This window comes from Adiantum capillus-veneris, chromosome 16 (genome assembly GCF_014529385.1).
Source record: "Adiantum capillus-veneris isolate H3 chromosome 16, ASM1452938v2, whole genome shotgun sequence".
Lineage (NCBI taxonomy): Eukaryota > Viridiplantae > Streptophyta > Polypodiopsida > Polypodiales > Pteridaceae > Adiantum > Adiantum capillus-veneris.
This window is the reverse complement of record NC_140946.1, coordinates 144,589,854-144,597,296: the sequence shown is the minus strand read 5'-3', so window position 1 is coordinate 144,597,296 and position 7,443 is coordinate 144,589,854. Positions and strand designations below refer to the sequence as shown.

Sequence of the window (7,443 nt, the reverse complement as noted above, 5' to 3'; positions counted from 1 at the left end):
ACCTATCCTCATTTCCCCCAATTGGTTTATTATCTTTCCCGTTTACAGGGATGCTAGTATCACTGCAGTAGGTGATGTTCTCACCCAACCCGAATCTGCCAATAACATCGATAGGCCCATCTATGATGCTAGTCGTCTTTTGAATAAGGCTGAACATAATTACACCACCACTGAATGGGAAGGCCCAGCTATAGTGTATGCTTGTAAAAACTTTTGTCATTATTTGTTGGGTGTATATATTTTTGTGATTACTGAATCATCATGCCCTTAAATATCTACTCTACAAACCACAGGTTGCTGGCAGAGTATGGCATTGGCTACTTCTTTTTCAAGAGTTTAATTTTGATATAATCCTAAGGGCTGGTGGTCACCATGTGATGGCCGATCACATATCAAGGATTGAATCAGGTGAACCTCCAATTGGCATCAATGATGATTTTTCAGATTGTGCTCTCTTTTTAGTGGATACAAATCCTACTTGGTATGGTGATATTCTTTTTCCTGTTATCATCCGTGCAATACCCTCCCAACCTTAGCCCCCATCAAAGGCATCACTTGTTGCTCAAATGTAAGCATTTTACCTTCTTGGAGGATAGCTCTACAATTGTGGTCTAGATGGTATCTCTAGAAGATGTGTAAACCCCATGAGGTCACTAGCCTCATTGTCGATGCTCATGATGGCCATAGTGTTGGACATTACCTTGGCTACATTGTTGCACAAAGAATCCTACAATCTGGTATGTGGTAGCCATCTTTGTTTAAAGATTGCATGACACTACATACTAAACACATGGAGTGAAGTTCCAAATGAATTAAAAGACAGAGTTATCAGCATGGGATATGGTGCACACCTCGGGAACTTTGGTTTTAATAATGGAGTCTTCTTAGACTTGCCTACGGCTTGACCATTATTGAGCCATAAGAAGTCGAAAATGAGCTATCCCTCGGCAACTTCGTTATGTTAGACCCATTCCACTGCTCTCTATATTTAACCAATTCGAGCCGTGGGTGTAGATACGTAAGTGCCTATTTTCAAAGGCTAAGAGGAGTATCAACTAGGGTTTTGAATTGCCAAAGCATACACTAAGTAAACACATAGGTCTAATTAAAATGGCTGACAGTAACCAAGAGAGTAGAATGAGCATTGATAACTTTGATTTTGCACATGAAGGTACCTTCTTCACCTTTCTCCTCTACCGATGAAAGCTATGGCTATTCTCCTAGAGAATACAAGAGGGGAGGACATCGTAAATCTTACCCTGCATGGACAATGTCACAAAAGCTAAAAAAGTTCAAAGAGCGAGAAAAGAGTATCTCTTTTCTCACCTATGATGGAACCTTTGGTGCTATTGACAAAGTATTGGCCTTCATACAACAGCTTTATATGGACTTTGGAGACGAGGGCATCACGGAGTCCTCCAAGCTACGCCATGTAGCTATGCACTTCCAAAAATTGGCTCGTCAATGGTGGGCTAGCCTTTGTGGCAATGATGAGGTCCCAAAGACATGGAAAGCTCTACAAGTTTCCATCATGAGGCAATTCCTTGCAAGCAATGCAAAGGACAAAGTGCTCACCGAATGGCGGAGTTTGAGGCTTTTCTCTCATGAGTCTATCCACAAATATCTGGACAAGTTTTGGGATTTACATGTCAAGGCTACTGTCTTTCAAAAGATAGATTTCTCCGAGCAAAAGCAACAATTTTGTGCGGGATTACCTGAAGAAATGGTTGACTATGTCAACTCCCAATGGCTGCTTGTATCACCGAAGTAATCCACCACACGATGGTTGCTTCCCACATTAATTTCCAACAAGGGGTTAGACGGAAATAAAACCCATGGAAAACAAAGACAAAAATGATACAAAGGGAAAAACCAATAACCTAAATTCTTCCCAAGGTATTTCCTACAACATCAACAATAGGTCCAAGGAGAAGGGAGTTTACAAAGGTAAAAACAAACTCTCTCATGAAGAGCTTGAAGCTTTTTGCAAGGACCATAAGTGTTTTAAGTGTGGGGAGCAAGGACATGGCTATTGTTCTTGCCCCAAGAAAAATGCTCGTAATGAGACTCATAGGGCTTCCACCATCGAAGCTCACAAAGAGGATGCTCATTGCAAAGGATCATCTCTCTCCTATGCTTGGGGAAAGGTAAGGGAGCATGATGCTTTCATCTTTTTTGACCCTAGCTCTACTAACAACTTCATATCAACGGAGTTGGCCACCAAAATAAGCATTCAAGCTTTTGAGATGGGAGATATTATAATGGCTGACACAACTTTCAAGGGACATGAGCTATGTCGACAAAGAAGACTTTTTCATCTCTTTTCTCCAACAGGAGGATGCTATCCTAGGGGCGCCATGGTTTGATTGCATGGCTCCCAACATGAAGTTCCCTGAGAGAATAATCTACTTCACCTATAGGGGAAAGAACATGTATATAGATGCTAATGAGTCGTACTATAGCACTTGTAAATCCTCTTGCCCTTGATAAATCAATAAAGAGCTCAGTTTTTGCATACATGACTTTTGTCAAAGAGTCCCTAAAACGTCCTAATGTTTCATCAAAGGGAAATGATAGGAATCAAGAAGAGTTAGACTTGTCTAACTTTCTAAAAGGATTCCAAGATGTGTTCAACGATGATATCCCTATGGACTTACCTACAAAATGAAGGGATGATGACCATCAAATTGAGCTCCTTTCAGGAAGCTCACCGCCTAACAAACCTCCTTATCGAGTTTCCCAAGCTCAACGAGAGAAGATCATGAGGCAAGTATAATAATTGGAAAAAGGGATGGTGAGTCCTAGCTCCTCTTTCTTTTGTTCTCTAGTCCTTTTAGTGCAAAAGAAAGATGGAACATACCGCATGTGTGTGGACTATCGTGCACTAAATAATATCACTATCAAAAACAAATTTTCTGTACCTTCGGTAGAAGATCTGTTTGATAAAATACAAGGCTCTATCTACTTCAGTAGGATCGACCTTAAAAGTGGCTCACACTGTCATAAAATCTAATATCTAACCAACCCAAATGCTTTCTCATATTAAACTGATCATTTAATGTGGGATAATTAACGAGAACAATGGTTAGAATATAGACATGTGCTTACAGATCTATCTCAACACGGGGCCAATGGTAAAGGGGTCCAAATGAGAGATAGTATGTCAAAGAGCAATGCTACCTAATGGAGCTTAAAAGACCTTAGGGTTAGATTCATTAAAGACCTCCAAAAGTTAGTGTTAAAAATTCATTTGACTTACGTAAGCTAGGGCTAACCTCGAGGTGAGAATCGTACCCAAGCATGAGGTATTAAGGCACTTAAAGTGGTTGTGGAAACCTTGCCCAAAGCTTGAGGTGATTTTTATGCTTAAATGACTAAGGTTGAAATCTTAAATTCAAAGATAAGTTCTCAAGAGGCATGAACGTCTATGCTTGATTGACTAAGGCTTGAAGTATTCAATTCAAAACAAATGACTTAAGAAGCATAAAAGGCACATGCCTGCTTCATTTAATAAGTCCTTGAAGTAATCCCCCCCCCCCCCCCCCCCCACACACACACACACACATATTCTCTCATTGTGTGCAGTGAAAAATGCAAGAGCTCCATCTCCTTCTCCAAGTTTGTTGAGAAGTGGAGAGCCTACACCAACACTCTTTGCTATGGAATGCAAATCCAACCAAGAGCCATGCTTCAATGCTTAAGCTTGCCTTGTTCTTCATCTTCATTACAATGCTATGCTAAGCAAGAAGAATGATGATAATTGAAGAACTATTTCTTTCTCCTATGCCATGTTTCTTCTTTCTCTTCCCTACCCTCATTCCCCACTAGCTCTCTCCATCTTTGAAGGTGTTTGAGGCCTTGGGATAGTTAATGATTTTTGCAAAGTTTATGCTAAGTTCGTGACGCATGAAACTTTTCATCATCATAGCATCACCAAGGTCACAAGGAACACAAAGATTGTATTGTAACAAAGTCTCCCTCTTGATGGGAGAATGTATAATACATACGCCTTTTGGAGGGGGGACCGGCTCCAAGTAAATCCGGTCCTCATCTATTGTCATGTTCTCTAATACTATATCTCTTGCAAAAGTATTGTTCATGCCAAGTTAATTAAGTACCATGTTTATGTTGCTACCATGAATTAAGTTCACCCTCCAAGTTCTCAAAGTAATCTCACAAAAATGCTCACTCTAATTCTCTTAATTCCGCTATTCTCAAAGTTCATAGGCCATTTCAATGACATTGATATCAAAGCATGTGGTTGCTCTTTTCTTGCTTAAGAAGAGAGGTTCTTAAGTAGCCTATTGATGGTTGATTTTGTTAATTATATTAGGGTAAGTGGGACTAGAATCTATTATCAGTTTTGTTGAGCCCACTATGTGTTGCATATGAGTTTATGTCAAGTCGGGACACGCACACACACACACACATACACACACGTGCGCGCACACACACACACACACATTCTTTGATTGTGTGACGTGAAAAATGCAAGAGCTCCATCTCCTTCTCCAAGTTTTTTGACAAGTGGAGAGCCTACACCAACACTCTTGACTATGAATACAAATCCAACCAAGAGCCATGCTTCAATGCTTAGGCTTGCCATCTTCTTCATCTATATTACTATGCTATTTTGCTATGCTAAGCAAGAAGAGTGATGATAAGTAAGGAACTATTTCTTTCTCTTATGGAATGTTTCTTCTTCCTCTTCCCTGCCCTCATTTCCCACTAGCTCTCTCCACCTTTGAAGGTGTTTGAGTCCTTGGGACTGAGACTTGGGAAAGTTAATGCTTTTTGCAAAGTTGATGTTAAGCTCGTGATGTATGAATCTTTCTATCTTCATAGCATCACCAAGGTCACAAGGAACACAAAGATTGTATTGTAACAAAGTCTCCCTCTTGATGGGAGAATCTATAATACAAACACCTTTTGGAGGAGGGAACCGGCTTTAAGTACATCCGGTCCTCATCTATTGTCATATTTTTTAATACTCTCTCTCTTGCAAAAGTATTTTTCATGCCAAATTAATTAAGTACTATGTTTATATTGCTACCATCAATTAAGATCACCCTCCAAGTTCTCAAAGTAATCTCACAAAAATGCTCACTCTAATTCTCTTTATTCCATCATTCTCAAAGTTCATAGGACATTTCAATGACATTGGTATTAGAGCATTTGGTTTCTCTTTTCTTGCTTAAGAAGAGAGGTTTTTAAGTAGCTTATTGATGGTTGATTTTGTTAATTATATTAGGGTAAGTGGGACTGGAATCTATTATCAATTTTGTTGATTATATTAGGGTGAGTGGGACTGGAATCTATTATCAATTTTGTTGAGTCCACTATGTGTTGCATGACGAGTTTCCCATGTCAAGTCGGGATGAGCACTTCAATGAAGATCTGATGAAGGTTCGAATACACAAATACTGCAAGCACAAGCGTTCTACAGTACAAAAAGCAATAAAGTATGGGTGGAACAGACCAGATTGGTTGGCCAAATAAGATTGGAAGAATGCGAAGCGAGGAGCACGCGAGAATCCTGACAAGTGGAGGCAACAAAAGGAGGCAGCCAAAGCGTGAGTAGAGGCAAGGAGCTTACACCAGTTGGGGAGCGGCAGGTGGGCATTATTTGAGGCTGATTTTGTAAGTGTTTTTACATTGCTCTTTAGGTTTGGTAGCTACCTCTATTTGTACTTTTGAATTCTAACATAATAGATTCCTTGTATGTTTTGAACAGTGGTCGATGATAGGACGTGACCCCACACCGTACGAGCGCAAGTACGTAGGCAAAAATGTCTTAAATGCCCTTATGGACATTCTTATTTCTCGTGGTGGCATGGTTAGTATTTCACTTTACTCTTTTACATTTGTTGTATTTTAATGATATGCTAAGAAAAGAGATTGTTTTGTAATTATATGTTTATACTTACAGAAAGTATTATTGTTTTTTCTGCAGAATCGGACAAAGATATCACTTGGATCCGTTGAGACGTTTGATTAGACGACGTCAGTGTAGCCGTAGCCAGATAACATTAGTTTTCTTTTGTCATATCATGTATAATGAGATGACGTGTATATGTCTTTTGTAACTATTGAAAACCATGTATTTTTTCAATAATGACAATTGTGTTGTAACTATTACATGTGCGAAGCTTAACAATCAAGTGATTTTGCTTATGATGTGTATAATTGTGATTGATTTACTTTCGTCAATTTATTATTCGTCCAATTTCTTTTGTCAGTTTTGTTTTTTTATTCTGTAAACAATATGTGCATGATTGAGTTAATGGTTATATTTTCTTGTGGGTGACTACTTTCGGTCTATACCTTGCACTTTCTTTCAAAGGTGAATATGTGCTTATCCTGGATTCATTTAGATATACTTGATTCTGGAAACATTCAATATGGTTGATGGGTGGCAAGGAATGAATTTCTTGCCACCCAAAAGAATTTACTCTCGAGCGTCGCTATAAGCGTCTCTATATAAGGTTCTGCAACGTCACCATAAGCGTTGCTACAGAAGGACTGCAATTGTCACTATAGCAACGCATATAGCGACGTTCCCGTAGTGACGCCTGGAAGTATAAAAACCCAATGTATTTTCGTCGCTAAAAGCGTCACAAGTACACATAACCTCTTGTAGTGACTTGTTCTATTATCATCTTCTTCTACACTTTCATCTTCTTCTCAGCAACATTCTCTCATGCACTATTCATCCTCTTCTTTTTCACACATCGCTTCTGCTCTCTACTTGTCTCCTTCATTCATTCCCGATTCTTCCTCTTTACACTTCACTTGTAATAACATTGTAGTAGCATTAAAACTTGAATATGATAATTATGTAAATGTTTGAACAAACACGTATTTATTCATATTTTTAGTTTTTATTTCCAACAAAGCTCTTTTTTTTCCAAAAAACATAAGTTGATTGAGCAAGACAAGGCTATTGATCTTCACTATAACAATGTCATTATAACTTTTCATGAGTATTTTCTTTTTTGAAATGCTTGCTCCCAACACTAGAAGTTCTTACTTGACTCGTAATATTGATATGATATGGTAGTGACATACGTGAACATACTTAGGTCGTCAAGGCACTTTTTCCTTCACTAGGAGGTTTTTTCCACCATGCATTGTATATACACCCATTCTCATTTTACGGCTTACTCATTGATGCAAGGAAATCGCAACCCAGGATGGTGGCCTCTAAACCTCCCTAGCTAGATCTCATGAATCATCTTTGGTGGATAGAAGACTCTATCACATACAAGGGGGGGCACCACCTAGCAAGATAAGCGGCTAGGATGCAAACATATACACTACCAAGCATACCATAGGAAACCATGTAAAGACCCACACTCAAGTGTGGGATGGGGTGGTCGAAAAACAAGACGAGAGGAATGGTGAGTGAGTGAGAATGGTCTTGCTACTCATGCACAAAGTAAG

The 7,443-nt window shown here is 39.1% G+C and overlaps 1 long non-coding RNA gene across 1 annotated transcript; it reads left to right on the top strand.

Annotated features, from left to right (window-relative positions):
• Window positions 1-5,731: 5,731 nt before the first annotated feature.
• On the top strand, window positions 5,732-6,172 carry LOC147440001 (uncharacterized). Its single transcript, XR_015184485.1, has 2 exons — window positions 5,732-5,836; window positions 5,954-6,172. It is a non-coding gene; the product is annotated as an uncharacterized LOC147440001 (long non-coding RNA).
• Window positions 6,173-7,443: the final 1,271 nt, after the last annotated feature.